This window comes from Aegilops tauschii, chromosome 5 (genome assembly GCF_002575655.3).
Source record: "Aegilops tauschii subsp. strangulata cultivar AL8/78 chromosome 5, Aet v6.0, whole genome shotgun sequence".
NCBI classification, from domain to species: domain Eukaryota; kingdom Viridiplantae; phylum Streptophyta; class Magnoliopsida; order Poales; family Poaceae; genus Aegilops; species Aegilops tauschii.
The window spans coordinates 130,829,613-130,845,228 of NC_053039.3; the positions used below are offsets into that span (position 1 = coordinate 130,829,613).

Consider the following 15,616-nt stretch of genomic DNA (forward strand, 5'->3'; position numbering starts at 1 on the left):
AAATGACAGTGGGGCCCGCCCCTGAAAACGAAAACAAAAAAAGATTAAAAAAATAATAATAATAAATTTAATTAATTAAATAAATTAATTAACTTAATTAATCCTGTTTAATTAACCTAAACAGTCAATGACAGCTGGGGCCCACATGTCAGTTTGACCCAGTCAACGCCCTGTTGACTGCTGACGTCATGACATCAGCATACACTATTCTGGATAATGTTGAATTAAAGTAATTAAATAAATTCTAAAAATGATTAAATCTTTTAAAATTAATATAAAATAAACCGTAGCTCGGATGGAAAAACTTTGTACATGAAAGTTACTCAGAACGACGAGACGATTCTGGATACGCAGCCCGTTCGTCCGCTACACATCCCTAGCATAGCAAACACGCAACTTTCCCCCTCCGGTTCATCTGTCCGAAAACGCGAAACACCGGGAATACTTTCCCGGATGTTCCCCCCCCTTCGCCGGTATCACCTACTACCGCGTTAGGGCACACCTAGCACCGTTCATTGTCATGTCATGCATCGTCATGCATATGTTTGCTTTTATATTTATTATTTCTTCCCCCTCTTCTCTCGCTAGACACCGAGACCGACGCCGCTGCTACCCAGTACGACTACGGTGTTGACGACCCCTCCTTCTCGGCTGAGCTTTCAGGCAAGCCCCCCACTTGATCACCAGATATCGCATATTCCTTCTCTCTACTGCTTGGATTAGAGTAGTGTAGCATGTTACTGCTTTCGATTAATCCTATTCTGCTGCATAGCCTGTCATTGTTGCTACAGTTGTTATCCTTACCTGCAATCCTAAATGCTTAGTATAGGATGCTAGTATTCCATCAGTGGCCCTACATTCTTGTCCGTCTGCCATGCTATACTATCGGGTCGTGATCACGGGTATATACTTATATACATAATATATGATACATGTGGTGACTAAAGTTGGGTCGGCTCGTAGAGTACCTGCGAGTGATTCATGGATTGGGGGCTGAAAGGACCTTTGTCCCGACGGCCCTCTGGGTGGATCTTTGTGGCGGAGCGACATGGCAGGTTGAGACTACCTAGGTGAGAGGTGGGCCTGGCCCTGGTCGGCGTCCGTGGTTACTTCATAATAACACGCTTAACGAGATCTTGGTATTTGATCTGAGTTGGGTCGTTGACCTTATACGCACTAACCGCCACGTGGGACAAGATATGGGCAACCGGCGTCGTGGTATCAGCCGAAGCTCTTTTTGACGTCAGCGACTGAGCGGCGCGCGCCGGATTGGACCGTAAGCCTGCACTTGTATTAAGGGGACTAGGTTTGCTTTCGACCGCGTACGCAACGTGCAGGTGTGCAATGGGCTATGGGCCCAGACCCCTGTGCGCTTAGGATTTAGACCGGCGTGCTGACCTCTCTGTTGAGCCTAGGTGGGGCTGCGGCATGTTGATGTCCGGAGGCCGGAGATGACCCAGGAAAGTGTGCCCGGCCAGAGGGATCGAGCGTGTCGGGTAATGTGGTGCACCCCTGCAGGGAAGTTGATCTATTCGAATAGCCGTGTCCACGGTAACAGGCGACCCAGAGTTGTACCTTGACCTTATGACAACTAGAACCGGATACGTAATAAAACACACCCTTCTAAGTGCCAGATATAACCCGGTGATCGCTCTCACACAGGGCGACAAGGAGAGGATCGCCGGGTAGGTTTATGTTATGCGATGATACTTGGTGAACTTACCATCTACTCTCTTCTACATGCTGCAAGATGGAGGCTGCCAGAAGTGTACTCTTCGATAGGATTAGCTATCCCCCACTTATTCTGGCATTCTGCAGTTCAGTCCACCGATATTGCCCATTTACACAGATACCCATGCATATATACTGTAGATCCTTGCTTGCGAGTACTTTGGATGAGTACTCACAGTTGCTTTTCTCCCTCTTTCCCCCCTTTCCTTTCTTCCTGGTTGTCGCAACCAGATGCTGGAGCCCAGGAGCCAGACGCCGCCGTCGACGACGACTCCTCCTACACCGGAGGTGCCTACTACTACGTGCAGGCCGCTGACGACGACCAGGAGTAGTTTAGGAGGATCCCAAGCAGGAGGCCTGCGCCTCTTTCGATCTGTATCCCAGTTTGTGCTAGCCATCTTATGGCAACTTGTTTAACTTATGCCTGTACTCAGATATTGTTGCTTCCGCTGACTCGTCTATGATCGAGCACTTGCATTCGAGCCCTCGAAGCCCCTGGCTTGTAATACGATGCTTGTATGACTTATTTATGTTTTTAGAGTTGTGTTGTGATATCTTCCCATGAGTCCCTGATCTTGATAGTACACGTTTGCGTGCATGATTAGTGTACGATTGAATCAGGGGCGTCACAGATATGAGGGCTCGCGGACGCGCCCGGTCAGTCCGCCACGTAGGACACTACCCATCCCGGACCACATTTTCTCTTTGTTTATTTATTCTTTTTTTCTCTCTCTTCGTCTCCACCAATCACATGAATTTCTTGTGCTTTTATTCTATAATTAACTAGGATAATAGTTTCTTGTGCTTTTATTCATGCTCATTTAAGTGATGCCATGGAAACCGTAATTCATGGTGAGGGCTAAAGCACTAACTAGCAGACATATTAGGGGAGGGTTGATTAACACCAAGGCTAGAAACCTAATGAAAGGAACCAAGAGCAACATGTTTATGATGGAGAAACCGGCTTCTAATAGCCACAATGGTAGAGTCTAATGTCACCCATGGATCCGGCAACTCCCAGTGGGTTTGGCCGAACCTAGAAGAAAACAAACAAAGAAAAACATATCATTGTGGAAGTAGTAGTTCAAGAATTTACATAGCTGACAGCTTTTAGGACCTTCATTCTCAATGAAAACTTACATTTTTCGAGGAAAAACATCTTACTCTAATCTAGGGCATTGCACTGCAAACATTTTTCGACCCTTTTCTCATTTTGTTGGTTTATATGACTCTTATATTCTTATGACATTTATTATTATTAAACTACAGGATGATAATATCATGCTTTTCCCACTAAAGGAAAAATTAGAGGGTTAGAAATGGAGTAGGAAATGATTGAGTCAAGATAAAATGATTGAGTAGGAAAATCATGCAGACAAGACTGAAAAATGTATTGGAACAATAGAGATGTTTCACGAGTGCGAAAAGTCAAGCTTGCTAATATGGAAGTATCACAGATGAGAATTCATGGAAGATGATTTTAAAGCCTGGAGCGTGTCAAAAAGGATCATGTTCTAGAGAGACGTCGAGCAAAGGATCATGTTCTATAGAGACGTTGAGCAATGCATGATGATGTGCTAGGTTGACATGGTGTGATGTGATGCATGGTTGCAGTTAGACAAGTTCAGCTATTATCGGACATATAGGATGGATAGCTTGGACAGTCTAGCATATCGACATGCATGACGGTTAAAGTAAAAGACGGTGGTGATATTGACGACAACGGCATATGAGCGTGATTGACGAACTTCTGGGCGTGGCAACACATGGCGCATGCCTGAGGGCTTGTGCGCTTCATCATGGTGAAGGCGCAAGGTTGATTCAAGATGGTGTACACATGAGAGCTTCAAGTTGACGGGCACAGAGTGGCATGTACAACCACCATGGAGTCATATTGAAGATGGAGCTGAAGTCTGATGGAACACTTCACTCACCTGGTGGAGATGCTACAACATAAGATGTCAGAGATTGAAAGCCTATTTTAGTGCAAAAAATGTCTAACATGTTGTTCGGGCTCGATCGAGCGGTTTGAGGGATATGTGAAACTTGACATAGGTTGGTGATGACCGGTGGTTCTATGCAGTGGGGGTTGTGGTGGTGTGGGTTAGCGACCCACGAGATTCGACAGATAGTAGAGACTTGACACGATGATAGCGTTGTGGTGTGCGGTAATCATGAGATACATCAACAGACCAAGACACTAGTGGTCAGATATATGGTCATACAAAGTGTGCAGATACTGCTAAAGCAATGTTGGTGAGTGCCAGCCACAAGTTGGTGACCATACCTATCATGTTTGATGCATCAGATGGATTAGTGTTGACCATGGACAATCTGAGAACGTGTTGGAAAATCTGAATGCCAAAATCTTGAAAAATAATTAGTCGTATATTTTGTGATAATTTGTACACATGGTAAGTATGATTTATCTATGCGGAAGGAGGCAATGTGCTATAGCTGTGGGGCATGTAAAAGACTATTTAGAAAAAAATGTGAGACAACTGTGAATTTGAATCGAGATGGCTAAAGAGCAATAAAAAATTCCTTCAAATTCAAACATGCAGTCAATAATAGCAAGGATGGTGATTTCAAAATTCTTATTGTGGCAATATGCAAGTTGTCCACTTTCACGTAGATCATGGAAGATGCTACCATCATGACAATATAACATCGTTGACAGATTGGATGACTTTATGGTTGGCGTATCATGGCGTTGGATGGATACTACAGAGATTGGGAACACCAAACAAGAGTGAAGACACACTCCAAATATTAGGAACACAAAACAAGAGTGCACACAAACTCAATTGTTGTGGCTGCTCTGAAGGTCATTGAGAAAAAGAAGTGACTATGTTGTAGGTCAAGTCATGCGAAGTCAAGAAAGTATTGGTGGAGCTCATGATTAATGGTTCAAGTTTAAGTAACACCAAGATTCACACATGAAGAGGACATATTTGTCAAGTGGAAATGTATTTATGAATTGTGTTACAATTAAACTTGTAATTTGCAAAAGATGACGTGTTTGAGTTAGGCAGTGTAATCCCATCACTACTGCAGGATGCTGCTAACACGGACACTACGATCAGAGACCCTTCGATGAAACTGTGTGCGATGCAATAATCGCAAATGGTAGTGTAAAAAACCATCAAAAAAGGTGCAAAACGTTTGCGATCACAGATGCATCAAACACGGGTTCATATTTTAGTTGTGTGTGCGATGAAGGGCATACAGTTCAGTTCAATGGACTGTTTGTGATGAGGAGGAACAAAAGAAATGGGCAGCCAGATGAAGGTGTGTGTGCGATATACAACATACGGTTCACTCAGATGAACTGCTTGTGATTAGGCAACACAAAAGAAATGGTCAGCCAGATCAAGGTGTGTGCCATATACGACATACGGTTCACTCGGATGAACTGTTTTCGATTAGGCAACGCAACAGAAACGGTTCAACCAGATCAAGATGTGTGCAATGGAGGGCATACAGTTCATTCCGATAAACTGTTTGCGTTGAGCCAAAAGAACATAAACGTTTCACATAAATAAGATGTGTGTAATACGCGGCAAACATCCAGTTACATAGGTGGCTAATACACACATGACATTTCCACACACCAAAGTAAACTATTACATGCATAATTAACTAGGATAAATGATCATCTGATTAACTAGGATAAACTATTATCATCTATTAACTAGGACATTTCCACACACCAAAGTAAACTTTTAAATTTGAATTATGGTCATTAAATGGTTAGAAAATCACTTAAATGTCTTTAAAAGGTCAAATGACCCCTGAAATTTTTCCAAATTTTCACATGACAGTTGTATTAGTGCACGTTAAATGTAGAAAAAAATTGAAAGCCGTAAGAGGAAGCTATCTCCCGTTCGTCATCAAACATGCATTGTTCCCTCTCGGAACCACGAGCCTTCTAGTGAGTTGCTCCGGTTTGTGAGGGAGGTGTGTCCAAACTTTCGTCAAACGGGCCAATTTTTTTACCACATCATCTTGGTGGCATGACATTACATCAAGCAAGGTTTCATGTTTTTCTGATCATTTTTTAATTTTTTGGAATTAAAATGTCATGGCACTCCATGCATGTGTCCATGCCTTGAGACCAATATGTTTGAAAATTCCTTCTAATTTACTGCACATGGAATTAACTCACACACAAGTACACAAATATGATTTTTCAAACCGTTATGGTTAGCCATTGCATGTAGATGTAGTTCAAATTTAAATTACGGTCATTAAATGGCTAGAAAATCGCTTAAATTTCTTTAAAAGGTCAAATGGCCCCTGAAATTTTCCAAATTTTCACATGACAGTTGTATTAGTGCACATTAAATGTAGAAAAAAATGAAGGCCGTAAGAGGAAGCTATCTCCCGTTCGTCACCAAACATGCATTGTTCCCTCTCGGAACCACGAGCCTTCTACTGAGTTGCTCCGGTTTGTGAGGGGGGGGGGGTGTCCAAACTTTCGTCAAACAGGCCAATTTTTTTACCACATCATCTTGGTGGCATGACATTACATCAAGCAAGGTTTCATGTTTTTCTGATCATTTTTAATTTTTTGGAATTAAAATGCCATGGCACTCCATGCATGTGTCCATGCCTTGAGACCAATATGTTTGAAAATTCCTTCTAATTTACTGCACATGGAATTAACTCGCACACAAGTACACAAATATGATTTTTCAAACCATTATGGTTAGCCGTTGCATGTAGATGCAGTTCAAATTTAAATTATGGTCATTAAATGGCTAGAAAATCACTTAAATTTCTTTAAAAGGTCAAATGGCCCCTGAAATTTTCCAAAGTTTCACATGGCAGTTGTATTAGTGAACCTTAAATGTAGAAAAAAATTTGAAGCCCGTATGAGGAAGCTATCTCCCGTTCGTCATCAAACATGCATTGTTCCCTCTCGGAACCACGAGCCTTCTAGTGAGTTGCTCCGGTTTGTGAGGGAGGTGTGTCCAAACTTTCGTCAAACAGGCCAATTTTTTACCACATCATCTTGGTGGCATGACATTACATCAAGCAAGATTTCATGTTTTTCTGATCATTTTTTAATTTTTTTTGGAATTAAAATGCCATGATACTCCATGCATGTGTCCATGCCATGAGACCAATATGTTTGAAAATTCCTTCTAATTTACTGCACATGGAATTAACTAACACACAAGTACACAAATATGATTTTTCAAACTGTTATGGTCAGCTGTTGCATGTAGATGTAGTCCAAATTTGAATTATGGTCATTAAATGGCTAGAAAATCACTTAAATGTCTTTAACAGGTTAAATGACCCCTGAAATTTTCGAAATTTTCACATGACAGTTGTATTAGTGCAGGTTAAACGTAGAAAACATTTGAAGGCCGCAAGGGAAGCTATCTCCCGTTCGTCATCAAACATGCATTGTTCCCTCTCAGAACCACTAGCCTTCTAGTGAGTTGCTCCGGTTTGTGAGGGGTGTGTGTCCAAACTTTCGTCAAACATGTCAATTTTTTTACCACATCATCTTGTGGCATGACATTAAATCAAGCAAGGTTTCATGTTTTTCTGGTCATTTTTTAATTTTTGGAATTAAAATGCCATGGCACTCCATGCATACATATGCATGTGTCCATGTCGTGAGACCAATATGTTTGAAAATTCCTTCTAATTTACTGCACATGGAATTAACTCGCACACAAGTACACAAATATGATTTTTCAAACCGTTATGATTAGCCATTGCATGTAGATGTAGTTCAAATTTGAATCCGGTCATTAAATGACTAGAAAATTACTTAAATGTCTTTAAAAGGTCAAATGACCCTTGAAATTTTTTCCAAATTTTTACATTACAGTTGTATTAGTGCACGTTACACGTAGAAAAAATTTGAAGGCCGTAAGAGAAAGCTATCTCACGTTCGTCATTAAACATGCATTATTCCTTCTCGGAACCACGAGCCTTCTAGTGAGTTGCTCCGGTTTGTGAGGGGTGTGTGTCCAAACTTTCGTCAAACATGCCAAAAAATTTACCACATCATCTTGGTGGCATGGCATTACATCAACCAAGGTTTCATGTGTTTCTCATATTATTTTAATATTTTGCAATTTAAATGCCATTGCACTCCATGCTTAATTGTGTCATAGCCGTTAGACCAATATGTTTGAAAATTCCTTCAAATTTACTACACATGGAATTAAATAGCACACAAGTACACAAATATGTTTTTTCAAACCTTTATGGTTAGCCATTGCATGTAGATGTAGTTCAAATTTGAATTACGGTCATTAAATGGCTAGAAAATCACTTAAATGTCTTCAAAAGGTCAGATGACCACTGAAATTTCCAAAATTTGACATGACAGTTGTATTAGTGCAGGTTACACGTAGAAAAATTTTGAAGGCCGTAAGAGGAAGTTATCTTCCGTTCGTCATCAAACATGCATTGTTCCCTCTCGGAACCACGAGCCTTCTAGTGAGTTGCTCCGGTTTGTGAGGGGTGTGTGTCCAAACTTTCGTCAAACATGCCAATTTTTTTTAGCACGTCATCTTGGCGGCATGACATTACATCAACCAAGGTTTCATGTGTTTCTAATTTTTTTTTAGTTTTTTGGAATTTAAATGCCATGGCACTCCATGCTTAATCATGTCATAGCCGTTAGACCAATATGTTTGAAAATTTCTTCCAATTTACTGCACATGGAATTAAAGTAGACAAGTACACAAAATATGACTTTTCAAGCCGTTATGGTTAGCTGTTGCATGTACATGTAGTTTAAATTTCAATTACGGTCATTAAATGGCTAGAAAATCACTTAAATATCTTAAAAGGTCAAATGACCCCTGAAATTTTCTAAAATTTGACATGACAGTTGTATTAGTACTACAAATTTTCTCACACATTTAAAACACCATCCATTTCCACTTTACTCCAAATTCGTCTTTCACATCTAATAAAAAATATCTACAATATCACACACAGTTGTTTTGTAGGAACCGTTTGCGATGAAAATATCTGGGTCTATTTAAGTCTTCCTCCTTAAGCTTCGCCGGCTCATCTGCTCCAGTGCCGGTAACCCCCGAATCCACGAATCCCGTTCCCCATTCCCGCACCCCCTTCTTGCAAAGATGATGTCATGGAAACGCTTCGTGAAGGCCCGTATGATGGCAGCGGCCACCCCCCCCGCCCCCCCGAGCGCCGTCGCCTGCGCCGAGAGCGCGGACGCCTACGCCGAGAGTGCCGCCACATCCGCATTGAACACGTCTGCTTCCGCCGAGAGGGCGTCTGCGGCAGCCGACAGGGCAGTTGCAGTAGCCGAGACGGCTGCAGCTGCTGCTGCGATGGTGGCTGCAAATGTCGAGAGTGCTCGAGCTGCCGTCCGTGCCGCCGATGTCGCCCTGGCTTGGGTCGAGGCCATCCACACAAAGACCGAGGATGCACACGCCAAGATATTCCAGGCCACCTCGGAATCCAGCATGCAACCCACGTCCGAAAAGGCGGCAGTGGCCATGGAGCACCTGCTTCCTCATGAGGTCGTCGAGCGGGAGCTGGAGATGCAGGAGGCGGCGAAGATCGAGGAGCGTCGGGAGGAGGAGTTGCACGTGGCCGAGGTCGAGGTAGAGAAGAGTCTGTCCGTCGAGGAATCGGCGGTGGAGTACCAACGCGAGCTCTGCCGCCGCCACTACTACGAGTACTACAACCTTGAGGGCGGCGCCGAGGATGAGGACAAGGACGCAGTCGACTTCAGCAGGGGGGATGCGAAGTCCACCAACGGCGGCATGTCGCCAGGACAAGTCATCAACGTCTCATCTCACACCGGCGATGCATAGGCCGGCGCGGTGGCGGATTTGTTAAAATTATGCATACTTAGGCTTTGTTTTTAATGCTGGTCTTTTGTTAGAGCAATGTTTAGGTCAACTGGCTCTGTTTAATTACTAAAATTGCTCGATTCAGTAAGTGTGGTCTGTCTGGTGTACGCTCTTTTGTGTGCCCAAATTAGCAAGCGATGTTAAATTATGCAATGACGTACCCGGGGAAATTTCCACCAAAATTTGAATTATGAAACTCATCCCATGCGCGTAAAGCAGAAGAATCATTTGCGATGCACACAATCGTTCAAAGTGAATGGTCCGGCGGCACCGAGCGCAAAGTTTCCCTCCACATTTTCAAAATTTTGGCCTACCGCCAAAATATCTACCCCCGCCCCCTCCTCCCTTCCCCACCCCCTTTTCTCCCCGACCACAATTCACATTTCCCCTGTTTCCTCCTTCCTTCCTTCCTTCCTAAGCTATAGACGCTTCCTCGCTTGCTTCCTCACTCTCTCCATCTCGCATCCTACTGCCAGGGTCGCCATGGTCTTCTTCAAAGACCTCTCCAGTGGTTCCTCCTTCGGTGACGACTCCTTCACCACCCGGGTATGCCTCTCTTCTCTCTTGGGCTATGAGTTGGAATGAAGGATTTTTACCCAGCGGTCGATTTGAGTCATTTCTACCTCTTGTAGCTCCCTAGGACCCTCAGTGGCAACGAATGGAGCGGGATGGCTGAAGATCTATCTGCTCGTTGTCACCATCAATCTCCATGCGTGAAGCTAGTTGCGTTTGAATCTGTGGACAATGGGAGGAAGTTTCTGGCATGTGCAAAAAAGAAGGTTAGACCCTCTTTTGTTGTTACAAATCATTTGTTAGATGTGATTCAGACACTGTCATGGTCCCAACCCATTCATACCACACCTTCAACCAAACGCATCCTAAGACAGTGTCACAGTTTGTACCTAGTATCTAAAATTGTTGCCATCTCATCAGCGGTGCCATTAGAAAATTATTTGGCACCCCTTCAGCAATTTGTTCAGCCAACTTTGGTCCACACATGTGAGCAGCCAAGCAGTAAAATACTAAATCTTTATGGCACGAAGGAACTGGTCATCGGAGCAACTAGGTGCTCCGGAGTCCGGGTCCCTGATTTTTTTCCGCTGCATCGGCTCACCAGTGCAGGGCACCGGTGCGAGATGTAGCAACAGTTGTCTTTACACCAGTTTTGACATACATAGTGGACGGCCTTAGTGCTATTAGTTCTATGTTACTAAATTTGTGCATGTACACACCTGTTAGTATTAATTTGTTGTCATCCAAACACTGCCGCTATGTTGTTGCACTTATATTTACCTTCCTCATAAAATGTTCAATTTGTTATTTATTATACATGAGTAAGAACTTGTAGCATTGTTGTAGTTAATTATAGCTTCTGATGTTTCAGAATTTGGTTGTTGTCTCAGTAGCAATTAATTCATTTGCACATTGATCTTTTTGACAAGATATGTCAAAATAAGCATTGGTGATTTTCTATGTTGCTATAAACCCATTTCCTCTACAATTGTTACTGATCTAGTTTTAAATATTATAGGATGAACGGAAGTGTTCTTCCTTGGAGTGGGTTGATAAAGAGTGGCCACAGTCTTTCAAGATGTGCCTAACAAAGCTCTGGAGCATGTATGAGGAAGAGAGCAGAGGTAGGCTTACAGAAAGTGTTGTCAACGCTGAAGAATATTTGAAGATGCGGGATAAAAAGAGGAAGGTGGAGAATGAGCTCAGATTTTTTTAAATCAGACTTTGCTAAGATGGTGTTGGCAAAGGAGGAGGCACTTTCTCAGTTGGCCAGTGCAAAACAGGTTGTTACTGAACTGAAAGCAGGGGTGGATAAGACAAGCCTGGATGATCTCGATTAGGGAAATGAATATATTATTCTAAAATATTGTTCGTATGAAGTTGAACTAGCTATATGTTGTACTGTGCTGTTTTCATGTAGCTATCGTACTGTGATGTTAAAATATATTTATGTGCCTAATATGAAATTGGCAAACAGTTGTTCGATATGAAATTTGAATTTGCGTAATACTGGAATTATTAATTGTAAACTAATAAACCTGCTAAATGTGTCATGGAACTTTGCCAACGGTTCTAGCAGTAAAAGAGCTTGTGATGGATAGCCCAATGCCACACAGTTTTCTTCATCAAATCGTGTGTGATGTAGTTGAGAAAAGCAAACGGTTAACCAAGGCAGAGCGTGTGTGATAGTTACACCTATCACACACGAGCCTATAAATAAACCTGTGTGAGATGTACATACGAACGGAAACGTTTTCTTTGGATTGACTGTGTGGGATGCACATAAGAACGGAAACGTATTCCTTGGATTGATTGTGTGTGATATACATACGAACGGAAATGTTTTTACGGGATTCACCGTGTGGGATGTACATACGAACAGAAATGATTGGGTTTCGATGCCTCGCCCGATCGCACACGAGCTCATTTTGCCCCAGCCTATGTCCCAGGAGGGCCTATCCCCGACGGTTTCTGGGTCATGTGGGAAGGACCCCCTATCGCCCACACTCACTTGGCGACGGTTCCAAATGCCTTTGCGGAAAAGGGTTAAAAACCGTTTGTATAGCACCTTGCTGTACCAGTGCATCATATTATATAAAGGCATCATGGGATAGCCAAATAGACTAGAGACAAGCTAGTAGGCTAAACAAAGATCACGAGACGGTATGGGCCTCTGTGGCAGGGTGACCAGACAGATCGATCATGGTAGATTGTTGAAGCGTCAGTTTGATGGCCTCAACGACCTTATCGTCGGTTTTGCAACCATGCTTGGCAGGGGTGACCGAACCGATTGTGGCGGATGGTCGAAGCGTCGATTTGATGGCCTCAACGGACTTATCATCGTCGTGTGGTAATGCTTGGCAGGGGTGATCAATTTAGTCGTGACGAATGGTTGAAGCGTCGGTTTGACGGCCTCAACGGGCTTATCGTTGGTTGTGCAATCATGCTATATGACGGCCTCAACGGGCTTATCGTTGGTTGTGCAATCATGCTATAAAGATGTAGCTATGTTGTCTTGTAGGTGTAACCATGTTGATCAACCTTGTTAAAAAATCACAATGCCATCTACATGCATATGTGATTGTTTAACCTTATAGATCGACATATATTTGGATATCTCGATAGATTGACGTATGTCTCCAATTATTATAACACGAGTAGATAAAAGCAAAATAGATTTGAACATGTAGTAATAGTCTCATCTATACTTTATATTTGTTTACTTTACTAGTGATAAACTTTATAAAATAAAATATAATTTATATATCTAAAATAGTGGAACAATAATTTATTTATCTCAACATATAAGCATGCCTCATCACCTTATAATTAGGAATGGGATAATGCTAACCTCAATATGCAACCATGCATGAGAAAAACTCCATCACTACATGCAACTATGCAAGGAAAAATATTTTTCATTCTATTATTCTACTTATATTCAACAACCATTTTACTAATTTACATGATAAAATATAATAAGTCATATATATCTTTAGTTATGATTAACGTGTTATTAATTTAAATATTTGTATTCCACACAACCAAATCTTATGAAAAAATAATTTTCAACCGATTCCTGCAGTAACTCGCGAGGTATTTATCTAGTTAATTGAAATAGAGTTATCCGGAAGTGGCTAGATGTCTCCACACGTAAAAAAACAAATTCTAAATCTAGGTCAAAAGCGATTTCTTTTTACTGAATGAGGTCTGAGAGCATCTACCGCTGGGCACTCCAAAGCCGCCTCAAACTTCAAACGTTCGAAAGGACTGCCTGGTCACTAACCGGTCACCAAATTTCGACCCAGTCGGGCACCACAAACAGGTCAAACGTCCGGGCTGACGAGCACCCCTCATATCCAACCCAAATATGGGGCGGATATTAGGGCGCCCAGGCGCATCCGCCATGTGGGCCTGGCCCGCTATGGCCCCCAACAACCCCACTCCAGCCCCTACAGATATATGATGACCGACGAGCAAACCCTAGTCAAACTTAGTACGTACACTCGACCTCTCCACTTTTCCCTGAAATCCACTTCGTCTTCCCCCGCCCGTCATGTCCGACAATGAATCTGATCTATCGAAGAAGGAGCTAGGACTTTGCATTGCCCTCCGTCGGTCGCTGCTGGAGTGGGGCGGCAGCTCCTCTTCTAAGGCATCAACGACTGGCCAGGTGAGCAGCAGCAGCTCCGCGGCGCCCCACGCTCGCCCGACGCGGTTCCTGCCGAGTACAACTAGTTGATTTTTAGTACTGTTAGTGATGAACTCGGACGACATCTTTTGTATCGGAGTGTCGAACTATGTTATCTATGCCGGATTGCTTTGTTCTATGTTGAAGTACGTAGAAACTCCATTTGCATGGTTTTGTATGGATTTGGGGTCGAACATATGAGGGATGTGGCTGTTGAACGGGAGAAATGAGGTGTGACCGGACACGTCCGCGGGCGTATAGGGGTCAAATTAGGTGACCGCGGTTGAGATGATGTGACAAGGACAAGTACTACATCATTTATTTGGTGAAATTTGTAAATTATCGTTCACACTCAGGCTTCACATCTCAGACGGTCAACAATTGGCAAAACGGCGATAAATATCTCAGAAGTATATTAGCTTACGATTAACCAAGAGGCGCCTGGCTTGGCACCACCCGAGCCTGCCGTCCTACTGGGCTCCGGCTCCTCCAGTGCGGACGCAGCCCGTGTCTTGGAGATGCAGCCCCTGCTGACCTTGCCGCTGGATGCTGAACGCGGGTGCAGCATCGCGTGGCACCCCTCACCACGCGCTGCTCGGCGTCGGTCTCAGGAGAGCCTCACGCCGCCAGTCCTGCCTCCGCTGTCGCCAACTACCGTCCTCCCGCCGTCTCCGAGGTCCACGAGGAATGAAGCCCGGTCAGCTACGCTCGTGCCGGACATGCCAAGCCAGGCGCTGCTCGAGCTCTGCTCGTCCCCAATGTTGCTGCTGCCTATTCCGTCGCCTTCCAGGCCCCCCCGGGGTTTGAGGCCTCCCCAACACCGCCCCTGCTGTCATGTGGGCCTCTGCACTGCACTCCCTCGCCAGTGCGGCTTCGTAGGGCTGCTGCTGCTACTGGTGCGGTTGGTCTCCAGTGCCTTGCACCCCTGTTTGAAGATCGCCAGGAAGCCATCCTGCCCACACCCACCCCTGCTCCAACACCACCCCGAGCTCCTGCTGCACGCAGGAAAACCATGGCTGGTGTGACTATCTCCAGGGTTGGCGGTGCTCTTTCGCTGTAGAACACGCGGGCGGCAAGTCGCCCCAGGGCCACGCCGGTGGCTAGAGCGGCAGAAATTCTGGTATGTCTCTCTCTCGGCATCATCAAGGATGGTGAGGATGTAACTACTGCGGCCCTCGATGCCTTCGCGGAGCGCTTCAAAGAGCACCTGTCACCGAAGGTGATCACAACCATGAGGGGGCTTTTCAAGCTCGACGACGCGAATGTGCATGCTGTGGAGGAGGCCCTGCTGGCGCATGGCAGGGGTGGTGCGCTGGACCTGGACAGGGCCGATCAGGAGGCCGAGCTACAGCAGGTTGCAACCTAAGCAACTGTTGCTCAAACCTGGGGCTGATCTTCTTCAAATGTTAGTACAACCAAATGCATGTCCAGGGGTGTCTGCGTACTGGGTCCAATGTATCCCTAGAGTAGAAGTTTGTGTGCGTGCTAGCTACACACCTTGTATCAAGTCTGTGGAGTTGCTTCTGCAACTTAGGGCGTCTGCTACTGTAACCGGGTGCAAGCACAATGTTGCTGCTCCTACCATTATGCCAAGTACTGTTATGGTTGTCTCTGCTCATGTTATGTGCATATGCTCCAAGGTCTTTGTGGTTAAATCATGTTAGCTCAACCAATTAATTCTTGAGCTGGAATGTTAGGGGCCTTAACTGCCCGGTTGGCGGTCCAGGATCTACGCAACCATTGCTTCCTCCTCCCGCCATGTCGTATGTCTTTAGGAGACAAAACTTGACAATATCGACCAGTTCACGGCCGCTTTTTT

The 15,616-nt window shown here is 44.2% G+C and overlaps 1 pseudogene; it reads left to right on the forward strand.

Annotated features, from left to right (window-relative positions):
- Positions 1 to 13,662: 13,662 nt before the first annotated feature.
- On the forward strand, positions 13,663 to 15,163 carry LOC109767757 (uncharacterized; annotated as a pseudogene).
- Positions 15,164 to 15,616: the final 453 nt, after the last annotated feature.